The sequence below is a fragment of the Ochotona curzoniae genome, unplaced genomic scaffold (assembly GCF_017591425.1).
Source record: "Ochotona curzoniae isolate NIBS_2020 unplaced genomic scaffold, NIBS_Ocur_1.0 contig_4105, whole genome shotgun sequence".
Taxonomy (NCBI): domain Eukaryota; kingdom Metazoa; phylum Chordata; class Mammalia; order Lagomorpha; family Ochotonidae; genus Ochotona; species Ochotona curzoniae.
In genome coordinates, this window is record NW_024466129.1 from 1,407,025 (window position 1) to 1,428,770 (window position 21,746).

The 21,746-nt window shown below is 40.6% G+C and overlaps 2 long non-coding RNA genes across 2 annotated transcripts in view; both read left to right on the plus strand.

The window, feature by feature from the left end:
- Positions 1-21,746, plus strand: part of LOC121159288 — an 86,159-nt gene that overhangs the window by 21,423 nt on the left and 42,990 nt on the right. The gene's annotated exons all lie outside the window — the stretch shown is intronic.
- LOC121159287 lies at positions 12,437-13,879 on the plus strand. The gene is made up of 2 exons (XR_005884331.1): positions 12,437-12,906; positions 13,233-13,879. It is a non-coding gene; the product is annotated as an uncharacterized LOC121159287 (long non-coding RNA).

Sequence of the window (21,746 nt, forward strand, 5' to 3'; positions counted from 1 at the left end):
AGTTTTTTTTGATACGTTTTTCTTTAATAATTTTTATGCAAATACAAGTAAAAGCTGATAGGTAAATGTTAGAATATAGTTTCTCTGGCTCTCAATCCCAAATGTCTTTTTTTGTTATTTCAGATTTACCTTAAAAGAAGAAACTTAAGGAAGCATTTCTTTATTCAGTGACAAAATATAAGGTCAAGTCATTCCAAGTAACAGAAATGTGAATGTCGTTAGACTACTGAAAATGCTGCTTGAATGTCAGCATTCCTATACTGCCATGCTCCACCTGGAATAAGCCAGGATGGCTAGGTGACTTGGTGAGTGGCATACTCAGCATACATGTACGGGAGCAAAGAGTAATGACACTTTGATCACGATCCTCTGAGTGGTGCAGGATTTAAAATCCATGCATTGTTTATTTCCAGACTTTGCATTTAATGTTTTCAGACCATGGTTGACCATGGATAAGTGAAACCATGGAAAGTAAGCCACGAGAAAGAGAAAATGTTAGATGATACTACCGTTGCTACTGTTCTATACACACACACTCACCAGAAGGTATTTTTTGAAATAAGCTTTTTCATATAAGATGAGCATTATCTTAAGGCTGTGTGTGTGTGTGTGTGTGTGTGTAGTTTATTGTGTATGAGTTCCTCTAAAAAAGGACTTGATGGAAGAGAGTCATAAGAAATTTGTTGAAGTTTGAGTAATCTGCAATTCTTAGTTTTTATAATTTTCAGTTTTACATCATATTTCATAGAGTATAAAATAGTATCATAAGTTTCACCATTTCCTTATTCTGCAAGCAAAAATATTACAAATAAAAGTAATTGGTGGATATTCCAGGTGTGTTTTCTAAATAGCATTTTTTACATTATTTTGTCTTAGATTCACAAAATCATACAAGTCATAAGCAGTATAATTCACTCTTAGCCAACAAAAGTCTACAAAGGGATTTGAACCTCTCTTCAGATTTGAACCTCTCTTTAGATTTCAACTTCTCTTTAGATGTAGTACTCCAAGGCAAGGTAATTTTTGATAATTTATGAAATTTTCAGAAAGAGAACAAAAAGCATGAATGTTCGTATAAACACTGGGGGTGGGAAGTACAGACAAGCTTGCACATCGAGTTGAGGCCTCAGGGCAGCATCTAACACTGCAGACACATCTCTGAACCATTCCGTGATCTCAGAAAGCTAAGCTGACTCCTTGGAATTGGGTTGGCTTCGAGAGGATGTTTTTTTCTGAAGAAGCGCTCATCAGTACATGGATTCTCTACTAAGCCACGGCACGCGGGACTGGTGAGAAGGAGGAGAAAGAATAAGGAGTATGTATTTCAAAAGTTGATCGTACAAAGCACAGGGGCAAAGTGGAAATCTGCTATCTGCTGTTGCTTCTGGGGAACTGGAGGCTTTCCTTGTGATAGCAAAGAAAGGAAAGGCCCACGGAGCTCCTCCACAGGAACTGTGCAGTGAAAGCCGTTACAAGTGGGTACCTAGGGTAAGTCCATCATTTTCTGCCACTCATTCACTCTCTGCTCCCCACGTATGTACTGATGGACTTGCACACGCCACGCATAAATCTACTATGTGGCATAAGAAATCCCTCAGTGGCTCGGAAATTACAGTTGATAACAGACAAAGCATAAAGTACAAAATGATTCGTGGAAACACGCTGAGGGTCTAGCTGCTCGGACTTGGAATAAAAAGGGAAACATTTCTGGAATAAACAATAATGAAAGCAAGAAAATAGAAACCTAAAAGTTGAGACATATTTCAAACAGTGAAAACATAAAAGAGATTTAGGGAATTGAGAGTAATTGACTCTGCTTGAGATGTGAATATTTGAGGGCTGAGGCAGAAGTGGGTAGCTACACATGATGAGGGAGAGGCTAAAGAAATATAGAACAACAGATCATAAGCCACAGGCTGCAGTTAGAAACTGTGCATGACCACAGGAAGTAGAAATCATTCAACCATTAGTTACACACAGCAGCTATTTTTCTCTCATCTTGAGTCCAGAAGGAAGCAGTCCAGACTAACTCCATCGTGGAGGAATCATCAAAGACCCAGCTCATTCTGACTTCCAGCTCAGCTAGCTACGTTGCTTGGCCTTTTTTCTGTAGCCTGGTGCAAGGCCTTGAGACGGCCACCTCACATTTGGTCACTATTTCTGTTAGGTGTGGAGATAGAGCGACAGAAAAAGAGTAGCTCCCTTTTAAACTTTGCTAGATGCTACACTCTAAACTTTTGTCTTAGTATGTTTTATTTTTATGTTAATGTAGCATTGATGTAATGGGAACAAAGTCAATGTATCTCACAGATACAATCCTAGGAGTATAATGGCATTCTCTAATTCTAACAGTATAATGGCATTCTGTTACTCCCTGGCATCCCTCCTTCCTTTTTCCCCCTCCTATTTTCCTTGTGCCCACCCATTCTTTCTCTTTTCTTTCTTTCATTCCTTCATTTTTTCTGTCCTTCCTTTCTTTATGTTTGAGAGAGCATCTTTTAATGAACATTACATTACAGTTTGGGGCTTCAAGCTCCACTAGATAAAGAGTGAAATAAGTAACACATGAAAGACCTTAATTCAGACAGAATGTTTGCAAGGACTACAAACAAGAAACAAATGGAAAGATGACCATTAGAAACGATCGCAACCCATTAGAGCTAAGGTACTAGAACCATTTTAGCTATACAGAAGAATATGTACTATATGTCTTTCTTCTTGGCAAGATTTTAGTCATACAATTATTTCTGCTGCAAAGGATGCTAGGAAATGTGACTTGTTATCTGAGTACAAGTACTCTCCCTCCTATTACTGATGAAAAAGAAGAAAAAGATATTAGGGGCAACTAGTAGTCTATATGCAACACACCTTGTTCATTCTATTGGGAGGTCAGTGGAAAATCATCCAAGAGTGTCAAGCTATGAAGTTGTGTCATCACAATGGATGTAGAGTAGAGATAGACTGGAGAGCAACATGATTGGTGACAAGGAGACCTTAGCAGGAGGACCTTATGTAAATCTGGCCTGGCCAAGAACTTGTGATCTGATGTGGCTGGATAAGGCCAGGAGGAAACCAGAAGGTTCCTGGACAGAAGAGAAATCTCACCCACTTGCAACTGTGCAAAGATGCTTCAAACACTTTGTGAACAATGCAATTTAAAACCAAATTTTTTGATGCCAAAAAATTGTCTTTCCATAACATGTATTTTTCATGAACCTTTTGCTTGTCTGTTATATCTGACACAGTTCATCCTGTTGTAACTGATTTTCTCTAGACAAAGTAAAGCAATATTTTATTTGACGAAGATCTTTGGATGTCACTCGGCAGAATAATACAGTGGCTCATTTTGTAAATGTTAAAAATCTCTTATTGTATGTACACTGATATAATCTTACACAAATGTATGAATACTATTTCTCAAATATTATACTTTTCATACAAAGAAAGATAACAGAATCATGAATTACCCTAAAGCCATAAAGAGTAATAGTCAACACGTAATTAATTCTTGTAAGTCTCTAGACACTTTCTAATTCAGTTGCAAATATGAACTCTCCACTCAGTGATTTTGTGGACTGGATATTGTTATTCCCATCTCTGCTTTGAGGCCTCAATGCTTAGAGCCCCGCCCCAGCCCCACAGCTAACGAATGACACGCCAACATTCCCCTCCAGACGTCTTACCTTCGACAGTTGCTGTTAGCCATGTGATACTTCTGCCCATGGAATCACAATGATGCTGGTAACAGAGCTGATAGTGACAAAATGTTTACTGAAATATGACTATTTCTGTAGGAGAATGTTAGATTTAGGAGAACATTAGAGATTATTCTGAAAAATTTACCCATCTTATAGATGACAACTTCATGAAAACAACAGTTATAGTGGAAAATAATCAACTGAAGGTCAATAGTGGGGTTTTTAAACATTCTTCCTTATCATTACTTGAAAATCAGAGCTACAGAGAGGAGACGGGGGGGTTTTCATCCATTCACTGGTTCATTCCCCAAATACCTGCAATAGCTAGAACTGAGCTGATTCAAAGCCAGGAGTTTCCTCTGGGTTTTCCACATGGGTTCAGGGTCCTGAGAACTTCAGCCATCCTCCACTGCTTTCTCAGACAATGAGCAAGGATACAGATCAGAAGTGGAATGGCTAGAACACAAACTAACACCCATATAGGGTGTTGGCACCATAGGTAGAAACAGCCTACTATGCCATAGCACTGGCCCCCAAAATAGCTTCTTTTTTTAATTTTAATTATCTGGAAGACAGTGAAACAGAAAGAAGGAGTAAGACAGAGACTGGTATTTCCCATCTGCTGGTTCACTCCCCCAGATACCTGCATCGGCTGGAATTGGGCCATTCCAAAGCCGGGAGCCTAGAACACATCCAGGAGGCAGACTCTGCTGAGCTGTCTTCTGCCGCCTCCCCGAGTGCTCATGAACAAGACGCTGGATCAGGAAGAGAGCCAGGACATCAGAACAGGCGCCCTGAGACAGGATGTGAACATCTGCAGCAGCATCTTAAGCTCTGAGCCAAAGGGCCACCCAAGGATTTTGAGACATGGTGGGCTTTGTTGTGGAATGGAGGCCATTCTAGTACATCTTGCAGGCTAGGTCTCAAAGACAATTTTAACTGCTGATTTGCACAGTAAATCACACAAGATGAGCCAGTGACATATTTTCCAGTCCTCTCCTTAATTATTAACACATGTAGAGTTAGAGAATATTATGTTTGTATAAATTCTAATAAACTACTTTAAACGCCTGAGTACAGATGCAGAGTCCCAGATCCCTTTGGAGTAGAGGTGAAGAAGATTATAACGCAATCACCTAATGCAGAGCCCTACGAGCCCTGCGAGCTCCTTTAAAAATTAGTTACCACCAATTTGACCATCATGCTATAATTTTAGAAAAGGGAAATGCACATGGGATATTTTTTAATTTCCCTTTAGACTTCTTCTATGACTCATAAGTTTGATGAGTTCGATGTTTATTTTCACATATTAGTGAATTTTCCAGTAGTCTTTCTGTTACTGGTTTCTAGTTTCATACCATTGTGTTTGGAAAATATGTTTTCTATGGCTTCCATGTTCTCTTAAAATTTTTACAAGATTTTTTTTTCATTTATTTGAATGGTAGAATAGCGAAAATAGAGAAGCAGAAACAGAGAGGAAAAAGAGATCCTCCATTCACTGATGTAATCTCCAGGCTGGAACCAGCTGAAGCCAGGGTGTCTCCTGTGGGGTGCCAGGAACTCAAGTGCTTGACTTCCCATCTGCCATTCCCCAGGTCCATGAGCAGAAAGCCAGATGAGAAGTGAGGAAGCTGGGACTTGAACTAGCACTTCACCAAGCAGTGATTTAGCCTGTTGCACCACAATACTGGCCCCTCCAGCTTCCAAGCTTTATTCAGGATTCTTTTGCAGTCTAATGTATGTCCTTTTCCAGAGAATATTTTGTGTGCACTTGAGAAAAACATGGAATCTTCTGCTGGGAGGAATATTTCTATCCGTATTTGGATCCACTTGATGTAAACTATACTTCAAGTCTAACATGTCCTTATGAGTTACCTGTCCAAGTGATCTGTTCATTGCTGAAGTTTGGGTACTGAAGCCACCTACTGTTTTTGCATTGTTGTGTATCCCCCCTTTTATTTGGGTTAACATTGGACTATGTTTATACATACAAATACTCGTAATTGTTATATCCTCTTGCTGCATTCGCCCCTTTATCATATGTATTCTTTATTCAGTGTTGGACTTATAAACAGCTTCTGTCTTTTTAAATTTGCATAAATTATCTTTTGGCCATAGACTTACTTGCAGTATATATGTCTCCTTTAAGCTAAAGTGACTCTTTTCTAAGTGGCAGGTAGTTGATTCTTGATTTTTAATACATTTAGCTATGCTATTCATTTATCAAAGAGTTTATTTTTAACATACTTATTAGCAGATGAGAACTGACTATTGCTGCTTTATTTATTCTTTTCTGGGTATTTTGTGGATATTTGTTTCTCCATGCCACCCCTCTGAGGTAGTCATTTTCTGGAATGCTCTGCTTTGACTTCTGGCTTGGCTTTTGTTACATCTACTAGATCATTGTTTTGTGATTACAATAAGGCTTACGTATAACACAGTTATATCTTGATTTTACACTAATAACTTTAATTCCATAAAAATTGCTTGCTTCTAGCCACACACATTTTGGTTTTGTCATCACAGTTTACATCCTTTATAATCATTTGTGTAGCCATTAAGCAATTATTATAGCTAGTTACTGCTTTTAATAGTTGTCTTCTAAGTTTACACACCACAGTACCTGAGTATACCACCACAGTACTCAGGTATTCTGAATTTGACTTACATTTTCATGCTACTGTTTTAGTGTGCTTGTGTTTCAGCACCAAGAACTCCTCGTAACCTACTTTAAAAATGTACCTTGTGATGATAAACTCCTTCAGACTTTATTTGCTTAGAGAAGTCATTCTCTTACTTTCATTTCTGGATGAAGCATCTTGGTTGGCAGCTTTTTTTTTTTTCTCTAGTATTTTGAAAATATCATCCCACTCTTTCCTGGGCTGCTATGTGGCTGCTGAGAAATCTACTTTGATCTCCGTGGGGGTTTCCTTGTATGTGAGGAACCTCTGTTCTCTTGACACTTTCAAGACTCTTTGCTTTGATTTTTAAGTATTTGATTATAGAGTCATGTGATGCTCAATGGTAGGGATATGTTCTGAGAAATGTGTCACCAGGTGATTTTCTCATTGTGCGAACATCATAGAGTACACAAACCTAGATGGCAGACACTACACACCTAAGCTACGTGCTACGGCCTAGTGCCCCTATTGCAAACATGTCACACAAGCCCATGTCAGGACAGCTCAAAGCCTTGGCACCCTGCACCCATGTGGAAGACATGGAAGAAACTCCTGGCTCCTGGCTTTGCTTAGCTCTGGACATTGCAGCCATTTAGGGAATGAGCCCTCTAAAGAAAGATCTTTCTTTCTGTCTCTCTCTGTCTCGCCTTCTCTCTGTAAATCTGACTTTCCAATAAAAACAAATAAATAATTTTTTAATAAATAAACTTATGCCGTAGATACATACTATCATTATTAAGTATTATTTATTGTACTTAATTGTACTTCTACAAAACCTACAGCAGGGACCAGTTTTGTGGTATAGCAAGTTAAGCTGTCACTTGTGGCACTGGCACCTCATATGAGTACCAGTTCAAGTTCCAGCTGCCCCACCTCTAATCTAGCTCCCAGATCTCCATTAATGCACCAGGGAAGACATTGCAGGAAGGCCCAAGTCTTAGAGCCCCCGACACCTCTGCAGCTGACCAGCATGGGATTCCAATCTCTTGGATTTAGCCTGACGCAGATCCAGCTGTTGCTGCCATTTGGCAGCAAATCCCCATCTCTAACTCTAGGTTTGTTTTTGTGTGTTGTTTGTTTTTTAATGGAAAGGCAGATTTACAGAGCAAAGGAGGAGAAACAGAGAAAAAGATCTATCCACTGTTTCACTCCCCAGGTGGCCACAACACCAGGCGGAGCTGAGCCAGTCTGAAATCAAGAGCCGGGAGCAGCTTCTGGGTCTCCCACATGGGTGCAGGGTCCCAAGGCTTTGGGCCGTCCTCGACTGCTTTCCCAGGCCATAAGCAAGGAGCCGGAAGGGAAGCAGAGCAGCTGGAACACAACCCAGTGCTCACATGGGATCCTGGCACTTGCGAGGTGAGGACTTAGCCACTGAGCCAACACCCTGTGCCTTCTAACTCTCTTTAAAATAAACAACAAAAGCAACCCACAGCAGAGGAATTTTAACTTTTACACCACCAACAGTAAGGATTTTCAATTGGTGTCACCACAGACATGTGAGCAACATGATGGGCTCTGATAGCATGAGGGCTCTGACTTCACAAGGCGATGCAGAATTCACTCTCAGCATCAGTGAAAATACCATTGGATCAAAACTGTATCATTGGTCAGAATTTCCTTATGTAGTGCATGACTATGTCTTGACGAAGTCTTCCTTGGGCTGGACACTGTTGGGTGATCTTTGAGACTCATGCACTCAAATGCTTTGACCTCCCTAGATTTAACTAGTACCATTGTCATTTCCTCAATAAGCTGTCTTCTCTTTTCTCTTTAGATTCATTTTCTGAAACTTCTATCATGTGTTAGCTACCTTGTTGACATTTCCAAAAATCCAGTAGGTCATTCCTGTCATTCTCTTTCCTTTTTTCTCTTCTAGGTGTGTGAGTGTGTGTGTGTGTGTGTGTGTGTGTGTGTGTGTGTGTGTGTGTGTGAACATCACACACAGTTTTTCCTTCTTCTGCATGATCAGACCTACTATTGTGCTTCCTACACAATTTTCATTTCATTCAGTATATCTTTCTTCTCTGCAAATTATTTGGTTCCTTTTTGCTATTTCTTCCCCTCCATTGAGCACCTGGTTTTGATCATCCAGTTTTCTTGATTTCTGATGTTTTCTCTTTTGGCTCCCAAGTTTCCTTAGTGTGATTGTTTGAAGTCTTTGTGAGGCACTTTGTAGATCCCGCTTATGTGTTGCCGGTTACTGTAAGTTGTATTTGTGATTTTTTCTCAATGATATCTGCACGTCTAACAGAGCAATCATCGCTTCCAGGCTTCCCGGACTGTTTTGCATGAGCAAGGACCTTCACGATCCAGTAAAGGCACTTGACATAGTCCTTAGGCAAATGTGCAAAGTTGGCCTCCTTAGTAGCCAAGGCTGTAGATTTCTTCAGCGACACCCAAGACAGCGGAAAGGAAAGCTCATGCTTGAGTAAAGTCTTCATTGTTCTGAGTTCCTTACAGGCACACTGGAGATTGTTAGGGTGCCACGGGCATCCCTGAAGTAGCCATGTGTGAGGCCTTCAGCACAGTGACATGGGTGGATCTTGGGTCCAGCAATGGCTTTGGTGCCCTCATGCAGATACTTCCTGCACTACATTAGAAAGAACGTGTAAGGCTCAAGAATTCACCACAAAGTGGAAGCCCAGCACACAGATGTGTGGAGGTCTACCACTGCTCCAGGGACCAGGGCACCAGCCCGTTCACTGCAGTCATGGGTCCAATGACAGAGTGGCCTTGAAGTAAGCACCTCAAATGTGAACATTCCTGGAACAACCGTGGCTGCATAATCCGGGATACAAATTCTCTCAATGGGCAGACTACATGCTGCTATCGAGTCAGGGTCTGCAGCTTTTTCAGGATTGTGGGAAGTGGTGGCAGTCAGGGCACCACCCCAGTGGTTTCTGGTCTGAAGGAGCCAGGGTGTATGGGATGACACATCACCTCCCAATCCAGGGAGCTCACAGGATAACCACTGTAAATAGTCAAAACAACTATTTGTTTCCTCGGTGGTGGAAACTGTGGTAATCCCATGCAGACGATGCCACCTCAGAACAACAGTGGCACCACTATGTGGTTGAGGTTGGTGTGCCCTAACCCCAAGCTCAACCCTTCATTCTGTGTGGCTACTTTTTTCCCCAGTATGTTTCTATAGGTTCTTAGCTGGACTCTTGAGCCCTCCCAAAGCTATATTCCATTGTAGATAGTTACCCAATTGTTGGAGTTTATTTTTAGGGAGGGATTTCAAAACTGACATCTAGTTGGCTGTATCCCCATTTAATCCCCGTGTAATTTTCAACAATAAAACAATAAGCTGTTAGGTCTACCATTTCACACAGATCAAAACAAAATCCTGTACTATTTGGCAATAACACCTACAATTCATCAGTTACGTGTCTTACAAACCCATAACTATCATCTTTTACTGCTTCTTTTCAAGGATGTTGTGTTCCACATTTTCACCATCATTTGCTATTTTCTGTCGTCTTGGTAGCTCCTGTTGTAACAAGGAGTAAAGTGGTGTCTCCTAAAGTTTGGGTATATGCTCTAGTGTAAATCCGTGCTGTGAAATGACACTCATGTTATCCCTGATTTAATTCTTTTTCTTCCCTGCTTCAGTTTTACTTCTCTCACTTATATTCCCCATGCCTTGCATGGTGCTTTCCAGTGCCAAGTCACACCATCCACCTCCACAAGAAAAATACATTCATCTTGAACAGTGTGAGGAAGACCAACATACTGAGAAGCAGCATGCATCTCGACTCCTGAATCAAAGACTCCCAGTGGAGCTTTAATGTACCTTGACAACAGGATGCTAGCCTTTCTACCATTGCCTATTCCTACAACGTCATGACACTCAAAAGGAAGAATTATGGACTTGTGATAGTTTCTAAAGGGGGGAACATTGAGGAGGATGGGGACAGTGGAAATGGAAATACATGAGCTATGGAATTGCTTTGTGTAAAACAATTTTTAAAAAAACACTTCAGTTAAGAAAATAATGGTGCACATTGTGCTGCCACTAAAGTGCTTGAGACTTTGGAAAAGTTTCTTTTAAGTTGTATTTAATTTCTTTGAAAGTCACAATGGTAGAGACAGAGAAGATGAGGAAAATCTCATAAAGAGTACGACTTATTGTAATTTTAGAGTGGTTTCTGCTCTGAATATTTGACAGGAAAACAATCAGTTCAAAAAAGAACTTTAGGAACATCCAAATGTCTGTGTGTCTAGACTTAGAGGCATTTCCTACTGTCACACTCCACCCGCCTCAAATAGCTTTAATTTCTCTCCAGGAAGACTAGGACAGGACACAAGAGTTATGTTTTCAATTGATAGTAGCCTCACAGAGAAGTTTCGTGAGCTTTTGTCTCGGGTCCAAGTTCAGAAGACTGAAGTACCCGCCCGGTCACAGGTGTCTTCTGTTTATAATCCCAGCTGAGAGGCAGACTGAGAATCTATGCTGTAGCTTCATTGTGCTCTGTACAGGGTAATCTGTGTACAAGGAAATTGTGGTAGATAATAATACAGTAATTGTTTGGGTTGTGTGTGCAAATCATTATGATTTTTTAGGATTGCCTTACCAACTCTGTACATATTAACTGTTTCCAGAAAACAGTGAAAATAAGATTTCTTGGATAATTGTTTCCAAATTATTCGTGTGAACCAAAAAAAAAAAAATCCCTGGGGGCAGGACTTAAATTCACAAAAGAAATGTTTCACAAATTAATGAGACATATTGTTAATATGAACATACTATCTTTCAAATGCTGCATCCCTTTGGAAAAAGAAATGCAGACACTGTGTGAAGCTTTCTTTGGGAATTTTGTTATCTCTGTCCACCTGCTAAGTCACTTCAAGGGAGATTATTTATTTTTCACAAAAATATGCATTGGCCAACCTTACTTGTTTAGTTCTGTACTAAGCAGAGAAACTCACGGTGATTGAGAAAACATTTACATCAAGTCACCACATGACAAAAATAAAATAAAAGAATGTAGTGTGCCAGGAAAGAATCATGTAATGTACAATGAGAATTCACAGAATACAAAACATTTTCTTTTCTTCTTAGTGTAAAATGTTATAGTAAAGACTTTTTAACTGATTCGTTTAAGCGTTAGTTTTACTATTTTCCATGAGACACTTGTATAGGTGTACAGATTCCCCCTGTACCTGCCTCTTTTCCCCTCCCACCATTTCTCCCCATATTTCGCAGTACTACAGTCCTTTGGTAACTGTTACAGGGTTAACATTCTGCTACTGAAGTGCTTCATGACATTGTAGGTATACAGAATGATAGAAAATCTTATATCAAATTGTCAAGATGTATTTATCTGGTTTATTGGGAGTCTTCCTATTATTCACAAATAGAAATATACACTGCAATGTATCTTCACTTCCCATTTTTCTGTCTTCATTTGACAATTCATCTACAAAAATGGAGGTATACACTTGCTCACCTATATATCTATTTGTTTTATATTTTGCATGCAGTTTGCCTTTTATCAGAAAGAACATGCGATATTTATCCTTTTGGGATTGACTTATTTTACTAAACATAATGGTCTCCAGTTGGAGCCATTTTGTCCAAATGGTCAAATTTCATTCTTTTTAATGCCTGAGAGGTATTCCACAGAATTGATGTAACCCCAGTTTCTACCTCCATTCCTCTTCCTATGGGCATCTGGCTTGTTTCCATGTCTTTGCTATTATGGGCTGCAGATTTTTCTTCCTTTGGATATATTCCCAGGACTGGTATAACCTGCTCATGTGGTAGATCAATTTTCAGTTGTCTGAGCACTCAGTGTATGGACTTTCATTACACAAAAAGTGAAGTGCCTTTCCCCATGTCCGTGGCAGCAGGTGTTGTTGGTAGATTTCTCAATGCAGGTCACTCTCCTTGAAGTTAGCTGGAACTTCTGTCTGGTTTTTATTTGCATTTCCCTAATAACTAAGGAGCCTGAGCATTTCTCATATGTAAATTGGACTTTTCAATTTGTTTTTTTTTTAATGCTTGCTAATTTATTTTGCCCATTTCTTCAAAGGGTTGTTTATTTTGCATTTGTTGAGTTTTTGAAGCTCTTAGTAAATCCTGAATATTAGTCTTATGAGTTGTGAGGCATGAGCTGGTCCTTGACAACATCAGGAAGCATAGGTGGAATACAGGTGGGTGAAAACCAAAGTAAGACAGATAGTAAAAGAAAATAAATAGAGAAGAAATAACATAATTGTCCATCAGGAACACAGATTTCCAAAAGAGCTCTGATAAACTTAACAGGAAACCACCATGAGATAGTATGTCATCCACGTTAGACCGGCTATTATCACAAACACTGAAAATAACACATGGATACAGAAATATGAAGAAAGGGCAACTTCTGTGCACTGTTGTTGGGGATAAAAATGTGTATATCCATGCTGAAAAAGAGATCATTTGAAAAAAACCTAGGTGCTACAACAATCATACATTCCAATAAAATCTATATTGGTAATAAATACCCAGAAGACATGATGGGAGTGTACATCCACAGGACGTGATGGGGTGTACACCCACAGGACGTGATGGAGTGAGTGCACACCTACAGGACGTGATGGAGTGTACACCCACAGGACGTGATGGAGTGCACACCTACAGGACGTGATGGAGTGTACACCCACAGGACGTGATGGAGTGTACACCCACAGGGCGTGATGGGGTGTACACCCACAGGACGTGATGGGGTGTACACCCACAGGACGTGATGGAGTGCACACCTACAGGACGTGATGGGGTGTACACCCACAGGACGTGATGGACTCTACACCCACAGGACGTGATGCAGTGTACACCCACAGGACGTGATGGAGTGTACATCCACAGGACGTGATGGAGTGCACACCCACAGGACGTGATGGAGTGCACACCCACAGGACGTGATGGAGTGCACACCCACAGGACGTGATGGAGTGCACACCCACAGGACGTGATGGACTCTACACCCACAGGACGTGATGGGGTGTACACCCACAGGACGTGATGGAGTGCACACCTACAGGACGTGATGGAGTGTACACCCACAGGACGTGATGGACTGTACACCCACAGGACGTGATGGAGTGCACACCCACAGGACGTGATGGAGTGCACATCCACAGGACGTGATGGAGTGCACACCCACAGGACGTGATGGAGTGCACACCCACAGGACGTGATGGAGTGTACACCCACAGGACGTGATGGAGTGCACACCCACAGGACGTGATGGAGTGCACACCCACAGGACGTGATGGAGTGTACACCCACAGGACGTGATGGAGTGTACACCCACAGGACGTGATGGAGTGTACATCCACAGGACGTGATGGAGTGTACACCCACAGGACGTGATGGAGTGTACACCTACAGGACGTGATGGAGTGTACACCTACAGGACGTGATGGAGTGTACACCCACAGGACGTGATGGAGTGTACACCCACAGGACGTGATGGAGTGTACATCCACAGGACGTGATGGAGTATACACCCACCGGACGTGATGGAGTGTACATCCACAGACGTGATGGAGTGTACATCCAGAAGACATGACTGGAGCGTGCATCCACATGACTACAACACTGTTCACAACAGCCAACACATGCAATCAGCCCAGGTTTCCATCAAAAGGCGAATGCATAAATAAACTGTGATTTATATACACGCCTGAGTATTATTTGCCTTTAAATGGTGAAATTCTGGAATATGCAGCAAAATGGGTGAATTTTAAGGATAGCACAGCAAATGAAATAAGCCACACAGAAAGTTTCCTATGTGGAGTATGTGGGGGAAAATCCATGGAATACTACTCAGCCCTAAAACAGAGTCTTCTGCAGTAAAATGGATGCAGCTGGGAACCAGTACGCTCAGTGAATTAAGACCGTCCCAAATGGACAAACACCACGTGTGTTCCCTGGTTGCTGGCAACTAATGCGTAGAGTACAGAATGTGGTCTGTAGGACCCAGGTCGACATTCTTATAGTTGACTCTGTTCACACTCCTGAGTCTGTCCACACTCCTGAGAATCAGCCTTTTTTACTTTCTGGTCATTGAATTTGCATAATGGATTCAGAAGTGAACACAAAGTATTCTCTTGTAAAATTTTTAAAAAGAGAGAAAGGCTAGGTAATGGGTGGGGAATGGAGACAGAGGAATGGCAGGGGAAATGTCACTGTATCTCTAAAACTATATTGTAAAATATGTGTGATGTATTCACTTTATGTGAATAAAATATTTTGAAATTGAATTAATCACCCTATTGTAATTACTAAAGGCTAGGAGGGATGGGGATAGAGAAAGTTTACAAAATGAGTACTAAGTCAGAGTTAGAAATGTTCTAATATAATGCTTCCAGGGCCATGATGAATGAAACAAGAGTGGGGAGAAAGGCACCCTCCTTCACTGCTGGTGGGAGTGTAGGCTAGTACAACCACTGTGAAAATCAGTATGGAGAGTGCTTGGACAATTGCTAATAAACCTGCCATATGACCCAGCTATCCCGCTCCTAGGAATATACCCAATAGATGTGAAATCTGCATATGAGAAGGGGATCTGTAGTTCTATATTTGCAGCGGCACAATCTACAATAGCAAAGACATGGAAACAATCCAGATGTGCTTCCAAGGAAGAGTGGTTAAAGAAACTGTGGTACATCTACTCCATGGAATATTATTCAGCTGTTAAGAAGAATGAAATTATACCATTTATAATCAGGTGGTTCCAACCAGAAACCATTCTGCTCAGTGAAATAAGTCAATCACAAAAGAACAAATACCATATGTGTGATTTCAATAATCCGATTCATACTGTTTTTGTTTGTTTGCTTGGTTTTTTGGCTGTATCCTGTGTGTTTTGATGTTTTTCATTTCAGTTTTGTTTATTCCAAATAATTCATTTTCTCTTTTCAAATTCATTACTGGTTCATGGATTACATGGCGACATCATTTTCCCCAAGAGACTTTTGTCACTCATGTGTCAGTTCCCCAAGAGACTTCTGTGTTTCCTTTTTTGTCACTCATGTGTTAGTCATTCAGCGGCGTGTTTTTTCATGGTGCTGTAATTTGTTGTTGTTGATGTTGTTGTTCTTGTTGTTGTAGTTTTGGCTGTTCTAACTCATACAGTTGCTGATCTGGTTTCATGGCTTCTCAATTACGGAAGTGTGTATGATGGAGTACTGGGGTCTATCACACACAGATGTAGGGGAATAATGGAACATGCATCCCTGCTTCCAGACAGAAGATGGATTCCCAATGAAACTGTTGGCCATGTGTAGACAATGGGATGCTGGACTGCCTGACATTGTCTGTACCAGCAATGTTGAGGTACACTTAAATAAGAGACTAATTGAATTATGATTCCTTATGAAGTTCTACACTATTGTAGTAAAATGGAGAAAATCTGTTGAGGGCTGGGAGTTTGGGCGAAATTCCCAGCCTATACAAAATTGTACCACATAACTCAAAAATTCAAAATAAAAATATATTTTTAAAAAGAATAAATGAGAAGAAAAAATAATCTCATAATCTCATAACAAGGCTCAATGACATACAAGATGAAGGAGGCCGCTGTGAGCGTTCAACACGGCAAGCTGCTCTGCAGTAAACTGCCTCTTTCAATAAGTAGAAATAATACGTGTAATGACAAAACGTTTAGGATATTAAATACATAAAATTATTACCTGTTACAGAGCTCATTTCTTCCAGTTTTCAGATCTTACATTAAATGTCATCTCCCCAGAGAGGTTTTGATTCTTCCAAATTTAAAGTAGACCACGTAGTTTGTTTGTTTTTTTCTTATCTCACTCTCTTTTCATCTTCAAAGCTTTTTTAAAATTCTTTTTCATATCTCTCAAAACAACATTTTTGAAAGAATGAGCAAATTTCTTTCTCAGACACATATGCTAGGTTTTGTAATCACTGCTGTGTTGAATAATGCTTTTCTTCCCCACAGTCACTAGCACCCAGATTCTTACTTGGTTTCCAGCTTTCCAGTTTCTTGACGCTTCAACTCACACATACCCTTTCCTCAAAACTCAAGAGGAAGAAACTATTGGGTGCTTTGTATTTCCAATATCCGGCACAGTAAATACACCAAAACACACAATGAAAACTCGGTAGCTGCAGTTTAGTCAACAAAGTAGCATTTTAATATAAGCAAAATATTAACCAACTTCCTGATTTTTGCCTCTGAGCTTATAAATTCAAAATCCTCAGAATTCAAATACAACCACAAAATTATATTGGATTTTAAATGTTTGTCTTCTAAGAAATATTATGCATTGGAATGCTCCCAGCTTTTGAGCAGCCCAACTCTGGCCTTAGAAGCCACCTGGGCAATAAACCAATGGATTGAAGACCTCTCTCTCTTTCCCTCTCTCTCTCTCTCATCCTCTATATAACCCTTACTTTGAAGTAAAATGAATAAACCTTTTAAAAATCTAGAAACAGGACATATCTAAGTAGCAAATAATATAGAACAAGCTATTGAAATCCTAAACAATTATTTTGATTGCCCATAACATCCCTCCCAATATTTTAAGGTGCTACTGAAAACAGCTAATATGGTCTTTATTAAATAATAGCTTTGAACATAAGAATCCTTGTTTACATCTTTAGACAAAAGTATTTTAAATTTGCTTCCTCTATACTTATTTTCCTTAGTCTTTTCCAATAAAAATAAAAAAGCTTTGTTCAGCTGACAAAATAAAGTGAAAAATGGCATTGATGAGAACTTGGGCTGTTTTCCAAAATTGTGGTAAATTCTCACTCATAAACTGTATATGTTTGTCATTTCAAGTTCTGATCCAAAATTGCTAGTTGGAATTTCAATACCTCCAATATGTCATCCTCAGACTATCTGTTAATCCTTAACCTCTACCATAATCATACATAAATTTCTGTCTTAAAAATTATAATGTACATGGGGCCAGCATGGTGGCTCAATGGACTAATCCTCCACCTTACAGCACCAGAATGCCATATAGATGCAGCTTCTAGTCCCAGCTGCTCCACTTCCCATCCAGCTCTCTGCTGGAATAATTCCTACTTTGGGGCTTATGCAACATACACTTCTGGGGTATCTGAACCCAAGTTCCCATCTTTGATGCCAGAAGAAATTCATGGGTGAGATGAAATAAAGAACAGAGAACAAGGTTCATTTGTAAGAAGCAAGCATGTCCACTAGAGAAGGCATGGCTCCACGCACCAAGGCCATGGCCAGCTGCTAGCTGAACTGGCTACATAGGCAGCATCTGCAGGTGGTGAGATTAATTTACTATTCATGCATAGTGAAACATAATGGAGTACTGCTCATTTCCTGTCTTTTTTTTTTTCCGAAAGCTCCTGTCACTGCATCAAGTTCCTAGTGGGAAGATATGTGTGAGATACAACTTTATTTTCATGAACATATAATGAGCTAAAGGTCATAGCAGGAATGCAGTTGCAGTCACACTCCTTGCATTTGCACAACATCAGTTCTAAACTGCAACTCTGTGGAAGCTGGCTATTTATCCTGTGGAAAGTGGAGGGACTTGATGGTGTCCATAGCTGCAGAGAAGGGCTGTGTGGCAACCTCAGCTCCCTCCTGTGCTGAGTGCTGCCTGGCTCTCTCCTCTCCTGTGCTGGGTGCTGCCTGGCTCCCTCCTCTCCTGGGTGCTGCCTGGCTCCCTCCTCTGCTGGGTGCTGCCTGGCTCCCTCATGTTTTCCTTCCTTCTCTTTCTCCAATACAAATTGGCAAAACTCTTCCATTATTCTCTTTGATCTCCCATCCTGTAGCCCGCACAGCTGTGATATGCATCAGATACTTTCTGCCATAAAGAATTGATGATGATTCTGTAAATTATAATTTCTTGAGACTATTACAGGCAATGAAACAAATATTCCACAGAAACTATCTCTTATCTTAATCATAACTCGTTTAACTGATAGGACATTACAATTCAGGGTAGTTTTAAAATTTGTTTTCAGACAAAATAAAAATGTGATGAATTTATCAACATCACAAAATTAGTGAATGACAGAGCCCCAGTTGAAGACTAGGCTCCAGTACAATTGTTTTCAAACCATGGCATTTTGCTTTATTTTATTTGCTCGTTTTGCTCATTAACTGAATCAACCTACTCTGTTCTGATTAGATCAGAGAACAGAATGCAGACTGAAGCAGGTGAACTTGAGGCTTTCTTGCTGCAGTAATAGAAAGAGATTTAATGAGGAGAGTCAGGGAGGCCACAGGATTCTGGGTAGGGACAGGATGAGGAGGAAAGTAGGAAGGCATCGAGGCTTTCAGCTTCAACAGTGACTGTGTGCCTTGGCCAACCTCACAGACCAGGAGGAGCAGCTGACAAGGAGGGGAGCAGCCTGCTGTGGGCATCCTCAGCCAGGACTGCCCAGGGCAAGGACAGTGGAGTTAGGAAACTGAACCTGAGTCCCACCACTGAACAGCCTTGCTCGCCTTTACTGCTTGGAGTCCCAAGCTCTTATATAAACCAGTAATAATAATAATACCTACTTTAAAAATGATTAGTATAAACTCTAACACCCAGAATAATTCATTCCTAATTACCAATGCTGGCAATACATGTGGCACTGGAGCAGAGGACATCCAGACCAGCAGATGGTTTTAGATATTGCTAGAGTGTGAACAGTGGTTGAAGACGCAACAGTCAGTGAGGTTGGCAAGTGGAAAGAACAGAAACCACAACTCAAATGTCTCCAGGCCTGGCGGCAAATCAGGACATAAGTTAGCGCAAATGCGTTTACACATTGTGTGGGTAGTGAGAACTCTGAAGAAGCTGAGTATAGAGAACCTCCTGCAAAGGAAACCTTCTTAAAATTGCTGCTGCCCTGAAAGTGGGTCCAGCAGCTTCACCAAACTTACCAATATTGTCTTCCAAAGAAGTCAGAAACTTCCCATTGTTTAAATGTTGGCAATTCAATCCAGCTTACCAAGCAAATAAAACACACACACGGGCTAGGCTGCAATTTACCGACCGCCTTATGTGTGGAAAAGTAGGAAGGCATTGAGGAGCACAAGCACCAAAGTGGGCGGGCAGAGCAAGAGGATGAAGATGAAGACGGTGAAAGGCAGAGATGAGGGATGGCAAGAAAAGACCAGATAAGGGAGACGCTAAGAAAGCTGGGACACGAATTTCCAAGAGCAGATTCAGCAACAGCACCAGGGGAAGCAGAGGGGTCACCGAGGTCAGACCCAGTAAAGGTCATGGCGCAGCAGAGATGGTTACTGTTAAGCAAGGGGAGCAGCCCACAGTTAGACACAAGGGCAGAAACGCACTGCATGGTGGAACTCGGCTGGGGACAAGCTCCCGAAGTGTGAAAGAGCATTCTGGGAAACTCCCAAGGACATCTCAAAAGCCGAAGTGGACTTTGCAACCCAGTCATCCCCTGGTCACTCTTGATTGGCTTCAACCGCAGACAGACAGGAAGGCAGAGAGCTTACCTCATCTGCCCTTCGTCAGGGGATTGGCTAGCCGGACGAGGACAATAAATGAAAACTGCAACACTTCACCAGCAGTGGATTCTGAGGCTTTTTTATTTGTTTCAATGTAAATATTAATATTATTATTAACTATATTATTTAAACCAATATTAACATTCTTAGGCCTAGGAAAGCACAAATACAAAATTATGGCTTAAAATAGGGGACCTGCCCAGTACTCTTAGAAACAAATGACAATATGGATCAAGATTGGGGTCCCTGAAGCGTTCTGAGAACAGAAAGCCACTAGACTAGGAAAGAGCTATTGATGGCTCTTCCAAGAGTCACCAAGAAGATTGATGGAGGACATGAACTTGTCCACAGCCAAAAAAAAAAAAAAAAAGTAGTAAAACAGAAGAGTATATCCCTTAATTCAGAGCAATAAGTACAAAATAATTTAATATAGCTTTCCTAGCTAAGACCATGAGCGTAGTCTAAGCTGTTACACATTTACCATCTATTTCCTTTAACAAGAAAGCAAAGCAAGATCCAGAAATCGGAAATTATCTGCCCAAGGCCACTGACCTAGTGACTGGGTCAACAGGGTTCCTAACTCCTTTTACTTAGTTCTCTTTCCACAAAACTCTGCGGTGCATACAAAATGGTTAATGATTCTTTTGAAGGCCATGACGTCAAGGCATTAAAACACAGTGGGTAAAAAGAGGCAGAGTAAGATTACAACATGGACGAGCTGACCCTGTGGCTGAGGAGAGCAAGCCTAGGTGTAGGCCAGGTGCAACCACGGTCAGGGGCTGCTGCTGGGCCAGGCTCTGCACTAAAGATGAGCACCCCACGCAGGCTGCTGCTGAGATGGGCGGAAGATGAGTATGCCACAGTTACGCTCAGGTCTGGCATGCTCACTGCACTTCCATAAGAAACACAGGAATTCCAAACTTTAAAAAAATAATACATTTCCTTAAATATTACCTGAAGTCACATTTACTTTTCAAAATATCATACTTAAGTAACTGCAATGCAATCGACAACAATAAGTAAGCTACACTCATACACATAAATCTTCTAAGTAGTCAAGGTAGATATCATGTAATATATTTCTCAGAGTCATTCATGGAAGGTATTTAACCCCCAACTGGTCCCCAGGAGATGGTCTGTACTTGTTTCGTTACGGTTCTGACTATGATGTGACTCGAATGTCCCTAGTAGCCACTCAGAGCTTGATTACTCTGAACTTGCAATGTGATTTCTTTTATTTTGTATCTTAATTTGGCTTTTTTTTCCCATCACAAAGTAAAATATATGGGGAATTAGAGATACAAGAGTACTTCCAAAAGTTCATCAAAAATTGAATTTAAAATGTTTGTTACAATGCAAAGAATCCTTGAAATCCATGTATACCTTCCTCAAGCTATACATTGCCCATGAGTTTGTTCAGAATTTCCTATAAGGACTTAACAGGACACAGAAAACTACGCCAGACAGAAAAGAATACTTACTAAATGTAAGTAAGACTATTTAGTGTATCTTTCTGGAGATCCTAGAGATAATCAATGAATTACAGCACATAGAATTTCTTTGATGACAAGAAATATGCAGAAAGATCCCATGTTTCACATCCTCTATTTATGCGATATGAAAAATAAGAAGTTATTAAAAGAATAAATTTGTCACTCTCAGCACAGAAAAGTTATAAATCACATGGCAATTTTACATTTAGAAAGATCACATATCTCCACAATGTCATAAGCTTGGTGCCCATATTAAAGTAAGGGAAGACACTGAAATTAAACCTAAGAGGCTTCAACGGCCTTGGGGCCTTGATGTTGACTGGTACCAAGTCTTGGTAAGTTCAAGTTTCAATTATTCATGGGAGATTTATGTGGTATTACATTACTTCTACACAGAACTCA